General features: G+C 45.0%; 1 protein-coding gene across 1 annotated transcript in view; it reads left to right on the forward strand.

Annotated features, from left to right (window-relative positions):
* The first annotated feature begins 354 nt into the window (after positions 1-354).
* Positions 355-24,676, forward strand: part of LOC139274886 (nucleoside hydrolase-like) — a 62,985-nt gene continuing 38,663 nt past the window's right edge. Inside the window, exon 1 of the mRNA XM_070891610.1 lies at positions 355-424. The gene's annotated coding sequence lies outside the window, so the exon portion shown is untranslated. The remainder of the gene's footprint in view (positions 425-24,676) is intronic.

Here is a 24,676-nt window from a genome sequence, read left to right on the forward strand (position 1 = left end):
AAATATAATCAAGGACACATAAGTCTGGGACAAGTTCTTTATAATTACTTAACTGTAGAAAAATAATGATGTAGCACGTAACTAATCAGATAAGAGGGGCATGGAAGTGACATCATTAAATTGTATGTACCAATGAAATTGTTGTAACTAGGCCAGCACTTGTGACGTGTTAGGGGAAACAACCAATAAAAAAGTTCTGCGCGTATGTTTCGTGATTTTGTATGTATAAAAATAGCAGCTCCAAAGCAGCTCAGAGAGAATGGCTGGTTGGGTCACCGAGTTACTGAACTCGTGTAGAAGCTGTCGATCAAGTGGTTTATAAACGATTCTTTTCTCCGAAACACTGTAATACTCCACAACAATTGGCGTAGTCGACAGGATGCACCTGGGCTAAAGACAGACGGACATTTGCAGACCATCACGAGTGAGTATAAATCCGATGTAATCTGCCACGAAACGTGTTGGTCGCCTGGGGTGTCCGAACTTGTAAGAAGGATCTGTCACGGTGTAAAAGACTTGGGGGTAATTTTAATGTGTTGTATATCCGTCACTATATATAAGTCAAAGTGAGAAACTGGTGGTGGTTGCAAACTCTAGATTTGAGGACCAGATTAGGGAGGCAATCAGTACTGTTCATCCGGTCGGACGTCAGAGGAGTCCAAGGACTTGGAGACAGTTCACAGAATCCTCTGGATTACATTGGGTTGATTACATTGGGTTGAAAGATAATAAATTTAGTCTATGAATAAGATAAAGAAAAGAGAAGGGAGAGTGTAATGCCTTTTTAAAAAAAAGCCTGCCAGAGTTTCTCGAGGCTGCAGGCTGGTGGAAGCACCACACTCGTTTTCCTTTGTGTAGAATCTTATTTTAAATGACGTGTAAGCTCCTAGTTCAGTAAAAGAGATTTAAATAAAAAGATTGGCAGTACAGTATTTGAATTGGGATTTGGAGATATTTTGAGATATTTTAGGTTATTGTCCTTGATAAACATTTTGGTTGTATTGGAAAATCTTGGGTTTGGAAACCTTTTGAATGAAATAATACTAAATAGTTTAGCAAAAAATAATACTAAATAGTTTAGCAAAAAAAGCTAAAAAGTTTGGAAACAATCTAAAAATGCCATTTTCTCTGATGAGAGGCAGAAATGCTGTTTGGCGGAGACGAGATAAGATATGGAAGTAGCCTTAGAAATGATTTGTGAGAACTTGAATTGCGAGCACTTGTATATTAAGCTAGTTTATAAACTATCACTTGTTTTTGAATACAGGAAACCTGACAATCCTGGCCAGAATTACTACCCACAATACTAATACATAAGAACATAAGAAATAGGAACAGGAGTAGGCCAAACAGTCCCTCGAGCCTGCTCCGCCATTCAATAAGATTATGGCTAATCTGATCATGGACTCAGCTCCACTTCCCTGCCCATTCTCCACATAACCCCTTATCCCTTTATCGTTTAAGAAACCGTCTATTTCTGATTGAAATTTATTCAATGTCCCAGCTTCAACAGCTCTCTGAGCCAGCTAATTCCACCGATTTACAACCCTCTGAGAGAAGAAATTGCTCCTCATCTCAGTTTTAAATGGGCGACCCTTTATTCTAAGATCATGCCCTCTAGTTCTAGTCTCCCCCATCAGTGGAAACATCCTCTCTGCATCCACCTTGTCAAGTTCCCTCATAATCTTATACGTTCCAATGAGTAGAGGCCCAACCTACTGAATCTTTCCTCATAAGTCAACCCCCTCATCCCCGGAATCAACCTAGTGAACCTCCTTTCGTAAATATGGAAACCAAAACTGCACGCAGTATTCCAGGTGTGGCCTCACCAATACCCTGTATAGCTGCAGCAAGACTTCCCTGCTTTTATACTCCATCCCCTTTGCAATAAAGGCCAAGATTCCATTGGCCGTCCTGATCACTTGCTTTACCTGCATATTATCCTTTTGTGTTTCATGCACAAGTCCCCCAGGTCCCACTGTACTGCAACATTTTGCAATCTTTCTCCATTTGCTCCAATAATTTACTCTTTGATTTTTTTTCTGCCAAAGTGCATGACCTCACAGTTTCCAACATTATACTTCATCTGCCAAATTTTTGCCCACTCACTTAGCCTGTCCATGTCCTTTTGAAGATTTTTTGTGTCCTCCTCACACATTGCTTTTCCTCCCATCTTTGTATCGTCAGCAAACTTGGCTACGTTACACTCAGTGCCTTCTTCCAAGTTGTTAATATAGATTGTAAATAGTTGGGGTCCCAGCACTGATCCCTGCGGCACCCCACTAGTTACTGATTGCCAACCAGAGAATGAACTATTTATCCCGAATCTCTGTTTTCTGTTATGCGCCACATCAAACCGAACGACAGGACTAACCCGCTATGAGCTAATGACCCGATGGGCAATGAGGTTACCCGAGGGATAGTCACAGGAGGGGCAGAATTAGGACCATTACCAGATTGAGTAAGCAGCTGAAAGAGATGCGGCAGGAAGTAAGAGATAGACAGAGAGAAGAGGATGAAGATAAAGGAACAAACCCCTCGGCGGTAGTGCCGGAGGTTGGAGCAAAGGTAATGGTTCGAGAATTGTCAGAAAAATCTGGATTTGCTGCACGATGGAGTGGACCCTATGAGGTATTAATCAGTGGTGACTATGTGCATGTATAAATATGAAAGGTGGGGGCCGATGGAACATTGGTCCCAGCTGAAAGAATATAAAATTACAGCTGATGGCGGAACCTAAGATACTCCCCGTAATCTACTCCTTAGAAATGAGGAATGGAGGGATGCATTGATTGATGGACTTTTCGAGGGACTAGGATTAATATCTGCAATACTAGAGGTACTTGCCATAATGAAATGGATCTGGGAAAGGCCACATGTCCAGAGAAACGGTGCAAATGATCCAGTAGATATAGAAATGGTAAGAATCTAACTAAAAACCTAGAATATCCAGGATGAGTTTTATCAACAGAATGTTAAACGTGATCAGCACCGCCCTTATGATTCTACAAGGACAAGCTACAAGGCTGCCCTAGGGGGCCCAGAAGCATATATCTACACCGGAGAGTACAACAACTACGTAACGCTAGGGGCGGCATCCGAGTGTCAGGAGCGTTTATCTTGAAGCCACAAGATGAGTCGGTAACAAAATGTTACCTGAATATTGTAAAGCAGGGGAATTTACCTCGGGAAAGCATGTGGTAGTTAAACCTTGAACAGAAGTAATAGTACATTGTCCTGACCCAGACAGCGACATGGTCTTAGAGCCGTCCTTGTTAAAAGCGATAGAATGGCTCATATGTCAGGAAGAGCGAAAGTGTTCGGGTCTAGCAGTGATGATTTATTGGCAAAAACCTATAGTCACGACCCCAGGACCAACAACACTACAACCAATTACTTGCCCCCTCCTTACTGAAGGTCCACCCGGCAGGTTGGTGACGAGATCGGACAGAATGTTGTTATTTGGCAATGTGCAGCATGAAATGTTACCTGTGATCATAAATGTAACAGACCTATACCTGACAGAAAAGTGTAGCCCCAAGACTAAAGCATTGTACACACAGTTGCTGGACACAATCCTGAGAAAAGCTAGTGACACATCAGGAGCAAGGGAGTATCACAAGCAGCTGAGGCACAAAGGAGGAAGACAGAGGAGATCTATAGTAAATGTTGTCCATTCAACACTCTGTTAGTCTGCTTTGGTGATGTTGATTGGGTGTTGACTGTTGGGCAGGACACCAAGAGAACTCTTAGAAAAGTATCTCTTGTATCTTTTTGGACAGGCATGGACTCATTTAACCTCCCATCTGAAAGAAGGCACCTCTGATGATGCAGCATTCCCTCTGTGCTGCACTGAAATGTCAGCCTAGAATGGGTGTTAAACGTCTGATCTTCTGTCTTGCAGGTGAGAGTGCTCCTATTGAGCCAAGCTGACATTTTTTGAATAGTATGTCATTGTGGACAGTACTTTTAGATGCGAGAGTTGTATGCTGGTTCTTTGGTATGAAATGCTCTACTCAAACATTTAGTGGTAGGTAGCCATTTGCTCTGGTGAGTAAGTGGTGCTGTACTTGGTTCATGTTTTTTTGGGTTGGGTTTTCCTGCTGAAGTTGTAAAGAATCAAATAAAAACAATAGCACATTTTGTTGTAATTAAATCTCTGCTATTCTGTTACTTTTCTGTCTATGTCATACTTGAGGCAGCTTGCTTCATCCACCACATTAATATATGATATCATCAGATGGAGCAAGAACACTAGGCAGGTAGTGCAGGAGTCCTCCTGTCCCCCCCCCCCACACCCCCGTCCCCCGAGTCCATCTCGCTTTCCAACCGATATTCTCTTTTGAGGACGATGGTGCCTCTGGGGAGTGCAGTCAGAGCCAAGTCCAAGGCACCACGGGTGGCTCAGCTGCACAGGAGTGAGGGACAAAGAATAAAAGAGCTATAGTGGAAGGGGATTCAATAGTTAGGGGAATAGAGAGGTGCTTCTGTGACCGTAGACGTGACTCCGGGATGGTATGGTACCTCCCTGGTGCCAGGGTTAAGGATGTCAATGAGCGGACGCAGGGCTTTCTGAGGGGAGAGGGTGAACAGCTATAGTGGAAGGGGATTCAATAGTTAGGGGAATAGAGGTCGTGGTCCATATCAGGACCAATGACATAGGTAGAAAGAGGGATGAGGTCCTGCAGGCAGAATTTAGCTGGGAGAAAAATTAAAGGGTTGGACCTCAAAGGTAGTAATCTCCATGTTACTACCAGTGCCATGTGCTAATGAGTACACAAATAGGAGGATAGAGAGGATGAATGCGCGGCTGGAGAGTTGGTGCAGGAGGGAGGGCTTTAAATTCCTGAGGCATTGGGATCTCCTCTGGGGGAGATGGGACCTGTACAAACCGGACAGGTTGCACCTCAATATCCTCGTGGGGAGTTTTGCTAATGCTGTTGGGGAAAGTTTAAACTAGCTTGGCAGGGGGATGGGAACCTGAGAACAAATTCAATAGGGAAGGAAGTAAAGCTGAAATTGCAAAGCAAGAATGTAGAAAGTGAATTTTAAGATAGGAAACAAGGATTAGTTAGTAGTAATCAAGGAGGTCTTCCTGTGCTAATGGTACATACTTTAATGCAAGGAGTATAGCGAATAAGGCGGATGAGCTGAGAGCACAGGTAGACATTTGGGAGTATTATAGCCATTACAGAGACATGGTTGAAAGAGGGGCAGGTTTGGCAGATCAATATTTCTGGTTACAGGATTTTCAGACGGGATAGAGAGGGGAGTAAAAAGGTGGGAGGTCACTTAAAGAAACTATTACAGCTGTGAGGAGGGATGATATGTTCGCGGGATCATCAAAGTGGATAACCGCACATTTATCCGCATTATACTGCATCTGCCAAGTATTTGCACATACCATGTGCAAAATTAAAGCACATGTTTTTGGGGGTAATGTACTGACGTGGATAGAGAACTGGTTGGCAGACAGGAAGCAGGGAGTCGGGATAAACGGGTCCTTTTCAGAATGGCTAGCAGTGACTAGTGGGGTGCCGCAGGGCTCAGTGCTGGGACCGCAGCTATTTACAATATATATTAATGATTTAGATGAAGGAATTGAGTGTAATATCTCCAAGTTTGCAGATGACACTAAACTGGGTGGCGCTGTGAGCTGTGTGGAGGACGCTAAGAGGCTGCAGGGTGACTTGGACAGGTTAGGTGAGTGGGCAAGTGCATGGCAGATGCAGTATAATGTGGATAAATGTGAGGTTATCTACTTTGGGGGCAAAAACACAAAGGCAGAATATTATCTGAATGGCGGCAGATTAGGAAAAGGGGAGGTGCAACGAGACCTGGGTGTTATGGTACATCAGTCTTTGAAAGTTGGCATGCAGGTACAGCAGGTTTGAAGAAGGCAAATGGTATGTTGGCCTTCATAGCTAGGGGATTTGAGTATAGGAGCAGGGAGGTCTTACTGCAGTTGTGCATGCCCTTGGTGAGGCCTCACCTGGAATATTGTGTTCAGTTTTGATCTCCTAATCTGAGGAAGGACGTTCTTGCTATTGAGGGAGTGCAGCGAAGGTTCACCAGACTGATTCCCGGGATGGCTGGACTGACATATGAGGAGAGACTGGATCGACTGTGCCTGTATTCACTGGAGTTTAGAAGGATGAGAGGAGATCTCATAGAAACATATAAAATTCTGAAGGGACTGGACAGGTTAAATGCAGGAAGAATGTTTTTGATGTTGGGGAAGTCCAGAATCAGGGGACACAGTCGAAGGATAAGGGATAAACCATTTAGGACCGAGATGAGGAGAAATTTCTTCACTCAGAGAGTTGTTAACCTGTGGAATTCGCTGCCGCAGAGAGTTGTTGATGCCAATTCATTGGATATATTCAAGAGGAAGTTAGATATGGTCCTTACGGCTAAAGGGATCAAGGGGTATGGAGAGAAAGCAGGGAAGGGGTACTGAGGTGAAGGATCAGCCATGATCTTATTGAATGGTGGTGCAGGCTCGAAGGGCCGAAAGGCCTACTCATGCACCTATTTTCTATGTTTCTAAGTGAGGCCATATGGGTCAAAATAAAAAAGAGGCTATCACACTGCTGGGCGTGTATTATAGACCGCCAAATAGTGGGAGGGATACAGAAGAGCAAATATGCAGGCAAATTTCTGTGAAGTCCAAAAACCATAGGGCAGTAATAGTACGGGAATTCAACTATCCTAATATTAATTGGGACAAATATAATGCAAAGGGTATAGAGGGTGCAGAATTCCTAAAATGCATTCAAGAGAGCTTTTTTTAGTTAGTATGTAACAAGCCTAACATGGGAGGGGGCGGTTCTGGATGTAATTGTGGGGAATGAAGTTGGGCAGGTGGAAGGATTATCGGTGGGAGAGCACTTGGGTGCCAATGACTAACCTTTAGTCAGATGCAAGGTAGTTATGGAAAAGGAAAGGAATAAAAGTCCAAAATTCTGGAAAAGCTAACTTTACTTAGTTGAGAAGTGATTTGGTCACAGTGGACTGGAAACAGCTACTTGAAGGTAAATCAGTGTCGGAACAGTGGGAAGTATTCAAGGAGGAGATCGGGAGGGCTCAGGCCAAATATGTTGCTACAGTTGTACAGGGCTTTGGTGAGGCCACACCTGGAGTATTGTGTACAGTTTTGGTCTCCTAACTTGAGGAAGGACATACTTGCTGTTGAGGGAGTGCAGCGAAGATTCACCAGACTGATTCCCGGGATGGTGGGACTGACCTATCAAGAAAGACTGAATCAACTGGGCTTGTATTCACTGGAGTTCAGAAGAGTGAGAGGGGACCTCATAGAAACGTTTAAAATTCTGACGGGTTTGGACAGGTTGGATGCAGGAAGAATGTTCCCAATGTTGGGGAAGTCCAGAAGCAGGGGTCACAGTCTAAGGATAAGGGGTAAGCCATTTAGGACCGAGATAAGGAGAAACTTCTTCACCCAGAGAGTGGTGAACCTGTGGAATTCTCTACCACAGGAAGTAGTTGAGGCCAATTCACTAAATATATTCAAAAGGGAGTTAGATGAAGTCCTTAGTACTCGGGGGATCAAGGGGTATGGCGTGAAAGCAGGAAGTGGGTACTGAAGTTTCATGTTCAGCCATGAACTCGTTGAATGGCGGTGCAGGCTAGAAGGGCTGAATGGCCTGCTCCTGCACCTATTTTCTATGTTTCTATGTTTCTATGTGCCCTTAAAGAAAAAGGGTGGGAATAACAATTCTAGAGCCCCCTTGATGGCTAGGGTCTCATAGGGAGAGGATAAAGAAAAAAAGGGAAGCTTATGTCATATATCGATGGCTAAATACTTTAGAATCTCTGGAGGAATATAGGAAGTTCAGAGGTGAAATTAAAAAGGGTATTAGGAATGCTAAGAGAGAGCATGAAAAATTATTGGCAAGTCATCATCATAGGCAGTCCCTCAGGATCGAGGAAGACTTGCTTCCACTCTTAGCATGAGTTCTTAGGTGGCTGTACAGTCCAATACGAGAATCACAGTTCCTGTCACAGGTGGGACAGATAGTCATTGGGGGAAAGGGTAGGCAGGGAGCCTGTTTTGCCGCACGCTCCTTCCACTGCCTGCGCTTGATTTCTGCATTCTCTCGGCGACGATACTCGAGGAGCTCAGCGCCCTCCCAAATGCACTTCCTCCAGTTAGGGCGGTCTATGGCCAAGGACTCCCAGGTGTCAGTGGGGGATGTCGCACTTTATCAGGGAGGCTTTGAGGGTGTCTTTGTAACGTTTCCTGTGCCCACCTTTGGCTCGTTTGCCGTGGATGAGTTCCGAGTCGAGCGCTTGCTTTGGAAGTCTCGTGTCTGGCCTGCGAACTGCGTGGCCTGCCCAGTGGAGCTGATCAAGTGTGGTCAGTGCTTCAATGCTGGGGATGTTGGCCTGGACGAGGACGCTAATGTTTGTGCGTCTGTCCTCCCAGGGGATTTGTAGGATCTTGTGAAGACATCGTTGATGGTATTTCTCCAGCGACTTGAGATGTCTACTGTACATGGTCCGCATCTCTGAGCCATACAGGAAGGCGGGTATTACTACGGCCCTGTAGACCATGAGCTTGGTGACAGTTTTGAGGCACTGATCTTCAAACATACGTTTCCTCAGGCGGCCGAAGGCTGCACTGCCGCACTGGAGGCGGTGTTGGATCTCATCATCAATGCCTGCTCTTGTTGAAAGGAGGCTCCCGAGATAGGGGAAGTGGTCCACGTTGTCCAGGGCCACGCCGTGGATCTTGATGTTTGGGGGGCAGTGCTGAGCGGTGAGGACAGGCTGCTGGAGGACCTTTGTCTTACTAATGTTTAGCGTAAAGCCCATACTTTCATACGCCTCAGTAAATACGTTGACTATGTCCTGGAGTTCAGCCTCTGTGTGTGCACAGACGCAGACGTCTGTGAGGTGGAGCATGGCAGTAAGGAAGATTGAGAAGAGGATTAGGGTGATGACGCAGCCCTGTTTGACCCCGGTCCGGACATGAATTGGGTCTGTGATGGATCCATTGGTAAGGATCATGGCTTGCATGTCATCGTGGAGCAGGCGGAGTATGGTGATGTACTTTTGTGGGCATCTGAAACTCGCGGTTGACAGTGTAAAAGGCCTTTGTAAGGTTGAAGAAGGCTGTGTATAAGGGCTCGCGCTGTTCCCTGCCTTTTTTCTGTTGCGCTGCAAAAATCATGTCCGTTGTGCCCCGGAGGGGACGAAATCCGCACTGCGACTCTGGGAGGAGTTCCTCGGCCACGGGAAGAAGGCGATTGAGGAGAACTCGAGCGACAGTCATCAGTACTTACGCCCCAACATTCGATGCAACAGATGAGGCCAAAGAGGGTTTTTACTCCAACCTCGAAAAGTCCCAGACCTGCATCCCCGCGGGCGACAAACTGATCTTCCTCGGCAACTTCAACGCCAGGGTCGGCAGGGACACAGACCTCTGGGGAGGCGTGATTGGCAGAGAGGGGGTAAGGAATGCCAACTCCAGCGGTACCCTACTCCTGACAAAATGTCCAGAGCATCAACTTGTCATCACCAACACCTTGTTCCGTCAGAGAGACAAATACAAGGCATCGTGGCAACACCCTCGCTCCAAACACTGGCACCTGCTTGACTATGTCATCGTCCGAGCCAGGGATCGCAAGGATGTGCGCATCACCTGTGTCCTGACAGGACCACTGCCTAATCAGATCCATCATTGACATCAACATAGCCCCAAAGCAAAGGGGGCAGCAGAAGCAGTGTTGCAAAAAAGTCAATGTCGGGGCACTTAAGTGCCCAGCTAAGAGAATCCTTTACAGTCAGCGCCTCACAGGTAACCTGGCGTGCCTTGATGACCCCGAGACGCAGAATGTCCACAGTGCTTGGTCTGCCCTCCAGGCCTCCATAACCAGTGTCTGCAAGGAGACGCTCGGTCACTCAACCAGGGAACACCAGGACTGGTTTGATGAGAATGATCAAGAGATTCAAGAACTAATAGACTGCAAACGCAGGACATTTCTGAGCCTTAAACAGCAATCCAACACGGGAGCAGCAAAGCAGCATTACAGACGGCTAAAGGCTAAGGTTCAACTAAAAACCCGGGACCTAAAGAACAGGTGATGGATGGAGAAAGCACAGGAGATACAACAACTGGCCGACAGCCATGATGTGCGAGGATTCTTCACCGCAGTCAAGGCCACATACGGACCAAACTCCCAAGGCCTCACGCCACTCCTGGCCAAGAACAGGGAAACACTCATCAAGGACACTGAGGCAGTCAGGGCCCGCTGGAAGGAACACTTCGAAGATCTCCTCAACCAAGACTCTGCCTTTGACTCGAGTGTTCACGACTCCATTCCGCAGCATGCTATCTGTCACCACCTCAGTGAGGCCACCTGCATGAGGTAGAAAAGGCCATAAGACAGCTAAAAAAACAACAAGGCTATGGGAGCGGATGGAATCCCTGCTGAGGCACTGAAGTATGGCGGAGAGGCACTACTGGCGCGAATACACAACATCATCTCTCTCATCTGGAGGGAGGAGAGCATGCCAGGAGATCTTAGAGATGCAGTGATCGTGACCATCTTTAAAAAAGGGAACAAGTCTGACTACGGCAACTACTGAGGAATCCCCCTGCTATCTGTCATGTATCTCACACTACTGTACATAACTGTATCTTACCATGCTATACATGACTGTAACTAGAGATGACCTGTAACCACAAGCTTATCTTACCACCAGGGGTGCACTTGCAGGAGACACTGGATACCTGTCCCAGACAGGTAGATAAGGACAGGTCTCAGGCAAGTGTGGCATTCGAGAGTTGTGTAATAAAGGTGTAGGTCCTGAGTGACCTTGACTTCAGTATGTGCCTCGAGTGAATCGGTACTGCAGGGACAGGACTTTACAATATCAACCACTGGGAAAGTCGTCGCTATTGGCAAATAAAATCAAGGAAAACCCAAAGATGTTCTATAAATATATTGAGAGCAAGAGGATAACTAAAGAAAGGGTAGGGTCTATTAGAGACCATGAGGGTGATCTGTGTGTGGAGGTAGAAGACGTGGATATGCTTCTTGATGAATACTTTGCGTCTGTTTTCACAAAGGAAAGGGGCAATGTAGATACTGCTATCGAGGAGGAGTGTGAAATTGTGGACAAAATAGACATAGTGGGAGGAGGTATTGGGGTGTTTGCCAGCTTTGAAAGTGGAAAAGTCCCCAGTCCCGGATGAAATGCATTCCAGGCTATTGAGCGAAGCAAGAGAGGAATTAGCAGAGGCTTTGACCATTATTTTTCAGTCTTCTTTGGATTCAGGCATGGTGCCGGAGGACTGCTAATGTTGTACCCTTGTTTATGAAGGGAGAAAGGGATAGGCCGAGTAATTACAGGCCTGTCAGCCTAGTCTTAGTGGAGGGAAAATTATTGGAAAAAATTCTGAAGGACAGGATAAATCTACATTTAGAAAGGCAAGGATTAATTGGGTACAGTCAGCACGGATTTGCTCAGGGAAGATCGTGTTTGACTAACCTGATTGAATTTTTCAAGGAGGTAATCAGGAGAGTCGATGAGGGTCGTGCGTACAACGTAGTGTATATGGACTTTAGCAAAGCTTTTGATAAGGTCCCACATGGCAGAGGTAGGAAGCAAAGGGTTATGGTTGATGGATGGTTTTGTGACTGGAAGGATGTTTCCAGTGGGGTTCCACAGGGCTCAGTACTGGGTTCATTGCTTTTTGTGGTATACATCAATGATCTAGATTTGAATATAGGGGGTATGATAAAAAAAGTTTGCAGATGACACTAAAATTGGCTGTGCGGTTAATAATGAAGAGTAAAATTATGGACTGCAGGAGGATATCAATCTGCTGCTCAGGTGGGCAGAACAGTGGCAAATGGAATTTAATTCGGAGAAGTGTGAGGTAATGCACTTAGGGAGGGCTAATAAGGAAAGAGTATACACATTAAACGGTAGGCCACATAGAAATGTAGATGAAAAAAGGGACCTTGGAGTGCTTGTCCACAGATCCTTGAAAGTAGCAGGCCAGGTGGATAAGGTGGTTAAGAAGGCATACGGAATGCTTGCCTTTATTGGCCGAGTCATAGAATACAAGAGCAGGGAGGTTATGCTTAAATTGTATAATACACTGGTTAGGCCACAGTTGGAATACTGCGTGCAGTTCTGGTCGCCGTATTGTAGGAAGGATGTGATTGCACTGGAGAGGCTGCAAAGGAGATTTGCGAGGTTGCTGCCTGGAATGGAGAATCTTAGCTATGAGGACAGTTTGGATAGGCTGGGTTTGTTCTCCTTGGAACAGAGGAGGCTGAGGGGAGACCTCATTGAGGTGTATAACATTTTGAGAGGCCTGGATATAGTGGATAGCAAGGACCTATTTCCCTTGGTGGAGGGGTCAGTTATGAGGAGGCATAGGTTTATCATCATCATCATCATTGGCAGTCCCTCAGAATCGAGGAAGACTTACTTCCACTCTTAAAATGAGTCCTTAGGTGACTGAACAGTCCAATACGAGAGCCACAGTCCCTGTCACAGGTGGGACAGATAGTCGTTGAGGGAAAGGGTGGGTCGGACAGGTTTGCCGCATGCTCTTTCCGCTGCTTGCGCTTGATTTCTGCATGCTCTACGGTGGTTGGTGAAAGGTTTAGAGGGGATTTGAGGGGATGCTTCTTCACGCAGAGGGTTGTAGGGGTCTGGAACTCGCTGCCTGGAAGGGTGGTGGAGGCAGAAACCCTCACCTCATTTAAAAGGTGCTTGGATGTGTACTTGAAGTGCCATAACCTGCAGGTAAGTGGGATTAGACTGGATAACCTCCTGTTGGCTGGCGCATACACTACTGTGTTCCTAACACAGATGAGACTGCACACAGGGAGGTTAAAATAACAGTGACCTCAGTCTTTATTAAGACGCTCCAGAGTGAGGAACAGGCCTTAGGGGACGGCTTATATTCAGTGCTCCCAAGGGATGCTGGGTTCCCTTGGGACTTCAGGGGATGCGCTCCCTGGTGGCTGAACATGGGAGTGCATGCTTTACAGATACACAACATACACGATGGTAAATACATCATAGAATCTAATACCGCCAGAGTGATCTCCTAGACTAGTTTCGGTTATCTGGATGGGTCAGAGAGGAATTTTCCCAGATTTTTCCCCCCCCCAATTGGCCTGGGTTTTTATCTGTCTTTAACCTCTACCAGGAGATTGCATGGCTTCGGGTGGAGTGGAGTGATAAATGTTGCGATACATGGGGTATCGCAGTTGGATAGGGTGGACTGGCTGAGCCGGATGCTCTTTACCTGTCCGCCATTGTTCATTGTTCATAGGTTAATATGTAACCTTCAGGACTGCTGACCGAGGGCTCTTTGTCGGCCGGCGCGGACACAATGGGCCGAAATGGCCTCCTTCTACGCTGTAAATTTCTATGTTTCTATCACATTCTAAAAGAACATCATCTAGTTCGGCCTCAAGTGGAGTTGTGTTCAATTCTGGGTGTTGCATTTTAGGAAGGATGTGACGGCCTTGGAGAGGGTGCAGTAAAGATTTACGAGAATGATTCCAGGGATGATGGACTTCAGTTACGTGAATAGACTGGAGAAGCTGAGGTTGTTCTCTTTAGAGCAGAGAAGATTGAATGGAGATTTGATAGAGGTGTTCAAAATCATGAGGGGTCTGGACAGAGTAGAAAGAGAGAAACTGTTCCCATTGGCAGAAGGGTTGTGAACCAGAGGTGACAGATTTGAGGTGTTTGGCAAAAGAACCAAAGGTGACATGAGGGAAAACTTTTTTACGCAGCGAGTGGTTAGGATCTGGAATGCACTGCCTGAAAGGGTGGTGGAAGCAGAGTCAGTGGCTTTCAAAAGGGAGTTGGATCAGGACATGAAGTAAAAGAATTTGCAGGGCCACGGGGGAAGGCCGGGGGGGCGGCAGCGGGACTAGCTGAAGTGCTCTTGCAGGGAGCCAGCAGGGACTCGACGGGCAGAACGGCCTTCTTCCGTGCTGTAACTTTTTCTTTCTGACTCTTTTTCTCTCAATCAAATATTTCTCTTTCTGTATCTAATTTGACTCCAATTCAAAAGTAAAATACTGTGGATGCTGATAATCTGAATTAAAAACAGAAAATGCTGAAAATACTCAGCAGCTCAGGCAGCCTCTGTGGAGTGAGAAACCGAGTTAACGTTTCAGGTCGATGACCTTTTGTTCTGACTTATTCACCCAATTTCCTTCTGTTCCCTCCATTTCCTTATCCTCCATTACAACAACTTACTTCATTACAACAGTGACTACAACACTTCAAAGGTACTTCATTGGCTTTAAAGCACTTTGGGGCATGAAAGGCGCGATAGAAATGCAAGTCTTTTTTCCCTTAAATTTCATTGGTTAAGGAGATAGACCATTAGACCCGATGTGCAGGTGGTCCCAGATTGCCACACTGTTGTTCATTTGCATTTCCAGGGCACAAATAATGCAGCCTGAAGGGTGAGGAAAAAATTGAAATCATGGTGCTCACTGTAAGATGTCCCGCTCCAGCAAATTGTGGGCCGATATATTAAAGCTGTATAGGTCTTGATTCACCATGTGCCGCGCCATGAAATATTGACTAGTCAGCAACCTTGAGTAGGTGATGTTACACACATACATAGGTGTTTGGCAAAGATCAGAGTTACGAGTGAAAGGAATCGAGGTTTGTTTTGCAAAAATACAGTGCTTTTGTACAGACAGCTTTTGAAAGCAGCTGATTAATTAGCACTTGGTAGTGTGGTTGGTCCATTCTCCGTGGGTATAAGTAAGGAGAGATGCAGTAAAGAAAATTTGCACGTTAAATTTCTGCTGTTGAGTTAGTAAATATTCCTGAGGTTACATGCCTTGGTTTAATTTGCAGGCGTGTGTTATATATGTGGACTTGTATTTACTCTGTACAGCCACCAGATGGCTCATTCCCCGGAGTCCCAAGGGATCCCATAATCCCTTGGGAGCACAGGTATTTAAAAAGGCTTCACAGGTTGGAGAGGCACTCTGGAGACGTGCAATAAAATACTAAGGCCACACTTTACTTTGAGCTCACAGTGTTCAGTCTGTCTCTTTCTCCACATACTACAACTGGCGATGAGATACAGATAGCGAACCCAAAGATGCAGAGAACAGTGGGCATCCTGGAGAAATTTTCAGAGGGAGATGATTGGGAAACTTTTGTGGAGCGACTCGACCAATACTTCGTGGCCAATGAGCTAGATGGGGAAGAGAGCGCTGCCAAACGAAGGGCGATCCTCCTCACCGTCTGTGGGGCACCAACGTATGGCCTCATGAAGAATCTGCTCACTTCAGCGAAACCCACGGAGAAATCGTACGATGATTGGTGCACACTGGTCTGAGAGCATTTGAACCCGAAGGAAAGCGTTTTGATGGTGAGGTACCGGTTCTAAACCTACAAAAGGTCTGAAGGCCGGGAAGCAGCGAGTTATGTCGCCGAGCTAAGATTCCTTGCAAGACATTGCAAATCTGAAGAACATTTGGAGCACATGCTCAGAGACTTTTCGAACTTGGCATTGGCCATGAAACCATACATCGCAAACTTTTGACTGTAGAGACCCCAACGTTGAATAAGGCCATAGAGATAGCCCAGGCGTTCATTGCCACCAGTGACAATACAAAGCAAATCTCTCAGCACACAAGTGCTGCTACAAGTACTGTGAACAAAGTGATATTGTTTTCGTATCGTGACGTACAGGGCAGGTCACACATACCTGCAGCAGAACGTCCGCAGATGACTCAGAGTCCACCATCAAGGGTGACGAATGCAAGGCCATTAACATCTTGTTGGTGCTGCGGAGGTGATCATCATTTCCATTCATGCCGATTCAAAGGATACATTTGCAAGGGCTACGGAACAATGGGACACCTCCAACGAGTGTGCAGGCGAGCTGCTAAGCCTGTTAAACCTGCAAACCACCATGTTGCAGAAGAGGATCACGACGAAACAGAGCCTCGGATAGAGGAGGCAGAGCTACATGGGGTACACACATTCACCATGAATTGTCCCCCGATAATGCTGAATGTTGAACTAAATGGACTCCCGGTGTCAAAGGAGCTGGACACGGGCGCAAACCAGTCCATCATGGGCAAAAAGACTTTCGAAAGGTTGTGGTGCAACAAGGCCTCAAGGTCAGTCTTAACTCCAATTCGCACGAAACTAAGAACTTACACAAAAGAACTGATTCCTGTAATCGGCAGTGCTACTGTAAAGGTCTACGATGGAGCGGTGCACAAGCTACCCTCTGGATAATGCCGGGCGATGGTCCTACGCTGCTCGGCAGGAGCTGGCTGGGAAAGATATGCTGGAACTGGGACGACGTCCGAGCGCTATCGCCCACAGACGACACTTCGTGTGCCCAGGTCTTAAACAAATTTCCTTCACTGTTCGAACCAGGCATCGGGAAATTCCAAGGAGCAAAAATGCAGATTCACCTAATTCTGGGGGCGTGACCCATCCATCACAAGGCGAGAGCAGTACCGTACATGATGAGAGAAAGGGTAGAGATCGAGCTAGACCGGATGCAACGAGAGGGCATCATTTCACCGATCGAGTTCAGCGAGTGGGCCAGTCCTATTGTCCCAGTCCTCAAGGGAGACGGCACCATCAGGATCTGTGGCGATTACAAAGTGACTATCAATCATTTCTCCCTGCCGGACCAATACCCACTACCAAAAGCCGACAAACTCTTTGCAACGCTGGCAGGAGGAAAGACGTTCACGAAGCTGGATCTGACTTCATGACGCAGGAACTGGAGGAATCATCTGCATCAACACGCACAAAGGTCTTTTTACTTATAACAGATGCCCGTTTGGAATCCGATCAGCGGCGGCGATATTCCAGAGAAACATGGAAAGTTTACTGAAGTCGATCCTGCACACCGTGGGCTTCCAGGACGACATCTTGGTCACAGGTCGGAACATAGTCGAGCACCTGCAGAACCTGGAGGAGGTTCTTAGTCGACTCAACCGCGTGGGGCTCAGGTTAAAACGCTCAAAGTGCATTTTCCTGGCGCCTGAAGTAGAGACCCTGGGAAGGAGGATTGCGGTGGACGGCATCAGGCCCACTAACGCGAAGATGGAGGCAATTGAGAACGCACCGAGGCCACAGAACGTGATGGAGCTGCGATCGTTTCTGGGATTCTTGAACTACTTTGGTAACTTCTTACCGGGTCTCAGCACACTGTTAGAACCACTACATGTCTTAGTACAAAAAGGGGACGAATGGGTTTGGGGCAAAAGCCAAGAAAATGCCTTTGTAAAAGCGAGAAAATTGTAATGCTCAAACAAATTGCATGTGTTGTATGATCCATGTACGCGTTTGGTACTAGCATGTGATGCGTCGTCATATGGCATCGGGTGTGTATTGCAACAAGCTAATGATTTCGGGAAACTGCAACCGGTTGCTTATGCATCCAAGAATCTGTCTAAGGCTGAGAGACCCTACAGCATTATTGAAAAAGAAGCATTAGCGTGTGTCTATGGGCTAAAGAAAATGCATCAATACCTGTTTGGGCTAATATTCGAATTGGAAACTGACCATAAGACACTTATATCCCTGTTTTCCGAGAGTAAAGGGATAAATAGCAACACATCGGCCCGCATTCAGAGATGGGCACTCACGTTGTCCGCATACAACTATGCCATCTGCCACAGGCCAGGCACAGAAAACTGCGCCAATGCTCTCAGTAGGCTGCCATTGCCCACCACGGGGGTGGAAATGGTGCAGCCCGCAGATCCTAGCCATGGTTATCGAAGCATTTGAGAGTGAGCAATCACCCGTCACTGCCCGGCAGATCAAAATCTGGACAAGCCAGGACCCCTTATTATCTCTAGTCAAAAGCTCTGTGCTTCACGGGAGCTGGTCCAGTGTCCCAGTGGAAATGCAGGAAGAGACAAAGCCGTTCCAGCGGCACAAAGGTGAAATGTCTATTTGGCAGACTGCTTTCTGTGGGGCAATCAAGTAGTGGTCCCCAAGAAGGGCAGAGACACCTTCATCAATGACCTCCACAGTAAACATAGAAACATAGAAACATAGAAAATAGGTGCAGGAGTAGGCCATTCGGCCCTTCGAGCCTGCACCACCATTCAATGAGTTCATGGCTGAACATGCAACTTCAGTACCCCATTCCTGCTTTCTCGCCATACCCCTTGATCCCCCTAGTAGTAAGGACTACATCTAACTCCTTTTTGAATATATTTAGTGAATTGGCCTCAACAACTTTCTGTGGTAGAGAATTCTACAGGTTCACCACTCTCTGGGTGAAGAAGTTTCTCCTCATCTCGGTCCTAAATAGCTTACCCCTTATCCTTAGACTGTGACCCCTGGTTCTGGACTTCCCCAACATTGGAAACATTCTTCCTGCATCTAACCTGTCTAAACCCATCAGAATTTTAAATGTTTCTATGAGATCCCCTCTCATTCTTCTAAACTCCAGTGAATACAAGCCCAGTCGATCCAGTCTTTCTTGATATGTCAGTACTGCCATCCCGGGAATCAGTCTGGTGAACCTTCGCTGCACTCCCTCAATAGCAAGAGTGTCCTTCCTCAAGTTAGGAGACCAAAACTGTACACAATATTCCAGGTGTGGCCTCACCAAGGCCGTGTACAACTGTAGTAACACCTACTTGTCCCTGTGCTCAAATCCCCTCGCTATGAAGGCCAACATGCCATTTGCTTTCTTAACCACCTGCTGTACATGCATGCCAACCTTCAATGACTGATGTACCATGACACCCAGGTCTCGTTGCACCTCCCCTTTTCCTAATCTGTCACCATTCAGATAATAGTCTGTCTCTCTGTTTTTACCACCAAAGTGGATAACCTCACATTTATCCACATTATACTTCATCTGCCATGCATTTGCCCACTCACCTAACTTATCCAAGTCACTGCAGCCTCATAGCATCCTCCTCGCAGCTCACACTGCCACCCAACTTAGTGTCATCTGCAAATTTGGAGATACTATATTTAATCCCCTCGTCTAAATCATTAATGTACAGTGTAAACAGCTGGGGCCCCAGCACAGAACCTTGCGGTATCCCACTAGTCACTGCCTGCCATTCTGAAAAGTACCCATTTACTCCTACTCTTTGCTTCCTGTCTGCCAACCAGTTCTCAATCCACGTCAGCACACTACCCCCAATCCCATGTGCTTTAACTGTGCACATTGATCTCTTGTGTTGGACCTTGTCGAAAGCCTTCTGAAAGTCCAAATACACCACATCAACTGGTTCTCCCTTGTCCACTCTACTGGAAACATCCTCAAAAAATTCCAGAAGGTTTGTCAAGCTTGATTTCCCTTTCACAAATCCATGCTGACTTGGACCTATCATGTCACCTCTTTCCAAATGTGCTACTATGACATCCTTAATAATTGATTCCATCATTTTACCCACTACCGATGTGAGGCTATAATTCCCTCTTTTCTCTCTCCCTCCTTTTTTAAAAAGTAGGGTTACATTGGCTACCCTCCACTCCATAGGAACTGATCCAGAGTCTATGGAATGTTGGAAAATGACTGTCAATGCATCCGCTATTTCCAAGGCCACCTCCTTAAGTACTCTGGGATGCAGACCATCAGGCCCTGGGGATTTATCAGCCTTCAATCCCATCAATTTCCCCAACACAATTTCCCGACTAATAAAGATTTCCCTCAGTTGATCCTTCTTACGAGACCCTCTGACCCCTTTTATATCCGGAAGTTTGTTTTATGTCCTCCTTAGTGAATACCGAACCAAAGTACTTGTTCAATTGGTCTGCCATTTCTTTGTTCCCAGTTATGACTTCCCCTGTTTCTGACTGCAGGGGACCTACGTTTGTCTTTACTAATCTTTTTCTCTTTACATATCTAGAGAAGCTTTTGCAATCCATTTTTAATGTTCCCTGCAAGCTTCCTCTCTTACTCTATTTTCCCTGTCCTAATCAAACCCTTTGTCTTCCTCTGCTGAGTTCTAAATTTCTCCCAGTCCCCAGGTTCGCTGCTATTTCTGGCCAATTTGTATGCCACTTCCTTGGCTTTAATACTATCCCTGATTTCACTTGATAGCCACGGTTGAGCCACCTTCCCTTTTTTATTTTTACGCCAGACAGGAATGTACAATTGTTGTAGTTCATCCACGTGGTCTCTAAATGTCTGCCATTGCCCATCCACAGTCAACCCCTTAAGTATCATTCGCCAATCTATCCTAGCCAATTCACACCTCATACCTTCAAAGTTACCCTTCTTTAAGTTCTGGACCATGGTCTCTGAATTAACTGTTTCATTCTCCATCCTAATGCAGAATTCCACCATATTATGGTCACTCTTCCCCAAGGGGCCTCGCACAACGAGATTGCTAATTAATCCTCTCTCATTACACAACACCCCGTCTAAGATGGCCTGCCCCCCTAGTTGGTTCCTCGACATATTGGTCTAGAAAACCATCCCTTATGCACTCCAGGAAATCCTCCTCCACCATATTGCTTCCAGTTTAGTTAGCCCAATCTATATGCATATTAAAGTCACCCATGATAACTTCTGCACCTTTATTGCATGTAGATGTTCCTTTAATTGATAGATTTACTTGTGCTCAAGGAAAAGTCTCACAGAATCAAAGGCTCTGCGAAGACTTCTACAGAGGTTCAAAAACACATCATTCTTATACAGACAACAGAAACTATAGTTCCATTACGTGTGTCAGTTCTGCCCTTGCGGTCAGCAAATACCGATAAGGAATTATTCAATCACTTTAATTAACACTACATCCTTGCTTCTTAGTCTCTACATATCCATACGGCCTTTATCTAATGCTTCTAATATTCTGCACCGCGACAGTTATTGCTCGGGAGTATAATTCTAACATATCCTGACATTCTTTCTGTTAGGGAGGGTACATTCAAGATTTCCTCGCTCACACAGATGGCCCCCATTCTTCTAAATTAATTGGCTATCAATCAAGGTTAACATGTTTATACAGGAGCAGGCTGTCTGCTGCGGGGACTTCTGGAAGGACTGAGACTCCATTTTGTTTTACTGCAAAAGCGTACATTTAACAGAAAGTGTAACTTTAAAAGTACATTTCCACATTCCCTCCTTTTGTCCTTTATAAGGACAACTTAATTCATTCTAATACTGCACAGTCTTTCTATTTCCATTTCCACACAGTAGTTGTTGCTACCATAATCGTAGCAGTGGTTTCGGTTGGTAATATTGTTTCTCCCAACCTGGCGCAGCAGCACTTAACTAATACAAACAAAAGGTATAAGGCAAAGATTATCAGCAAGAACATCATCAAACCCTGTACCAAGGATTTTCCCAGGGATCCCAGCCATCCGGATACCCAATTCCACAAGGTGGGCAAGAGTTGTTTGTACTCTATCACCCTCTTCCTAATATATTCAGCTAGATTGCTGATCTCTTCTGAATTATCCGGGATGTACGTACAGCATTCTTCACCAATTAACGCGCATGTCCCTCCCTCCTTGACTAGGAGATAATCTAGGGCCATACGATTTTGGAGAGCCACCATTCGAATGGCTACCATTTCATCATTTACCTTTTCTAAGGTCTGGGAAGTTGTTTTGGCTACTGATTCTACTAGATTAGCCAGTTCCCGTAATTGCCATTCGTTCTATGATATTCCATAGGATGGTATCATTTCCTCGGCTATTTCATTTAACCATGTCAAATCCCGTTTAGGTCTCTGGCTTCCATAGGCATCCTTTAGAGTCTTTGTTGTCCTAATAAAGGGTATCACATATCCTAAATAACAGGACTCCATCCAGTTGGCTGGTAACCATGGGTAGGCTTTATGGCCACAAATAAAGTAAGTGCAATTATAGGACGTCAGTCTCTGGTCCTTCCATGCCATCCATACTCGAGTGGTCTCCCCGTCCCACCTTTTACCTGAGGTTTTATTAAGGACCATAGTCCAGTTTAAGGTTGCTATCTTTCTCCCGTCAGCATGATTTGTTGTGGCTTGCCATTTAATCATTTGGGGACACTTGCTGCATCCCACTTCTGGTCCTTTAGTTTCATCACTTACTAAGCATATTATACCTTCAGGATTTCCTTTCCCAGGGGTAATACTTAGGAAGGGTGGTTGACGGCTATTACTATAATTTGGCTGGTACCATCTCTGGAAGGTTGTAAGATTATATCCCGCTGACGTCCATTCTGTTAGATCCTTTGTTTCTGACACCTTAGTTAAGTTTGTCCTATTTCGCACTATTAACCATTCTGCCATTTCTGATTCATTAAAGGGAACGGATCTTAGGGGAATACCCCCTTCGGAGTGGACAGGTCCATGGGAACATATCCAACAGTCAGACAAGTTCTTTCTTGTGCATACTTATGACTCAGTGCCAAAAATACACTTTCCTGTAGTTCCCTTTGTTCGTGTTTCCGTACCCCTGGTTCTGTCAATGGCACAAGGCACAATCCTGTTGAGCATAGGTATAGATCAAAGGTATAGATCAAAGATTATCAGCAAGAATATGATCAGTCCCCATAGTCCATACAGTTCCTTATTCATTCCTCCTTGTCGGTGCCCTTTTGCAATGGGATGCATGCATCCATGTTGGTCTTTCTTTTATCTTTATTGCAGTATTAGTTGTCAGCATGACCTGGTATGGTCCTTCAAACCTTGGTTGTAGGCTGCTTTTTCTTTTAAAAGTTTTGATGTAAACGAAATGTCCGGGCTCCAGATTATGACACTTTCCTTCTGCTGGTTCGACCTGGGCTTCTTTTACCTGTAAATGAAAGCTGGAAATACATTTGGTTAGTGCAATACAATAATTCAACATATTTTCTTCCATTTTATGGATGTCCATTTGTTCTGCCGTAAACGGTGTAGTAAAAGGTGGTCGTTGGGGATGTCCCATAACTATCTCATGCGGTGACAAGCCTGTTGTTCTGTTAGTTGTAGATCGAATTATCATCAAGGCTAAGGGCAGCAGTTCTACCCATTTTAGTCCAGTGTCATTCCACAGTTTCGCCAGCTTATTTTTAAGCATTCCATTATATCTTTCAACAACTCCGGCTGATTGTGGATGGTAACTGCAATGAAAACGTTGGTCGATCTGTAAGGCATTTCACATTTCTTTTATAAAGTGTGATTCATTATCACTAGAAAACTTTGCGGGAATTCCGAAGCGTGGTATGATTTCTTTTAACAAAAATTTAGCGACAGTAGTGGCATTGGCCTTTTTACATGGAAAGGCTTCAATCCATCTAGAGAACACATCACCAAAACTAATACACACTTAAATCCCATACACATAGGTAATTCAACAAAATCCATTTATAAATGTACAAAAGGCCCCATTGGATTTGGGTGGGAGGCAGACTCTACTTTTTCCGTTTTACCTGGATTCATTGTCTGAAAGGTAACACAATTTTCACAGATTTGTTTTGCAACTGCCGAAATACCTGGTGCATACCAAGTTGCCAAAATATAATCTGCCACTCCCCTTTTGTAGTATTTGTATTTGTTTTGCAATTGTTGGATCACAAAATGGTAATATTGTTTTTTTTTAAATCGGACTTCTCATTTATGCTTACAGTGATTTACAAATCACAGAATGCAAAGTACTTGTTTTATAATTGTGTGCCCAACTTCTGGTTTAGAAGCCGAACATCAAAAACTCCAATCTTTTGCTCTGTAACTTCAATTTATGATACTGTGTCTCATAAATTACAACCTTTTAAGCTATAGCTCCTGACTCAGTAGTTGTGTAATTTTATTAAAAAGGCTTCCAAACCCAAGATTTTTCTCATACATCCAAAATGTTTATCAAGGAGAATCACTTGAAATATCTCAAATTCCAATTTAAATATTTTACTGCCAATTTTAAAATTTAAAATCTCTTTCCTGAGCTTGAAGCTTTCGTGTCAAGGTTTTACACAAAGGGCAATAGGAGTGTACTCCCCCAGCCTGCAGCCTCGAGAGACCACGCATGTTTTTTTAAAAATGCATCACAACTTCCCTTCTCTGTTCTTTATCTCATTCCTAGACTAAATTTATGTCTTTCAACCCAATGTAATCAATGATTGCGTGTTTTCTTTCGACAAGTAAGTGAGCGTGTCAAAATTTATTTTTTTATTTGTTTTTTTTTAAACCAATAGGACCACATTTTTTTTAATCTTCTGCTCAACAAACATATCCTTTGTTCATTTCCTAGCTCCGTAACTTATCATCCGAATAAATCCACACCTGCGTTTCTAACTTAAAATGTAATACAAGAAGGTTCACATTCTTAAACTTCCCACATACAGGACAACACTATGAAGGGTTAAAAAACTTTCCTTTGTTTGAAAAGGTGGGTGGAGCTAAAACAAACAGACAACTCCATTCCTTCCCAAACAGGCTTTCATTCATTCCACAGTCAAAATCACACAAGTACTCTCATTCAAAAACAGACATTCACAAAAATCTCTCTTCATTCAACAAAGCTTATTATTTGGCCAGCTATATTTTTGGATCCATATACATGATTGATTAACTTTCTCTGTTATTTTTTTCGTGGGCTCGAAGAATCGGAACCCAGGCCCCTTTTTATTACTTTATTTTTCCCCTGGGGCTTTGTTTATAAGACACTCCTCTACATGTTGTTCTCTCTAAATTAAATGAACCATCGGGTGGAAATGGCCTGTTTTCACCCTTAG

The sequence above is a fragment of the Pristiophorus japonicus genome, chromosome 10, assembly GCF_044704955.1.
Source record: "Pristiophorus japonicus isolate sPriJap1 chromosome 10, sPriJap1.hap1, whole genome shotgun sequence".
Taxonomy (NCBI): Eukaryota; Metazoa; Chordata; class Chondrichthyes; family Pristiophoridae; genus Pristiophorus; species Pristiophorus japonicus.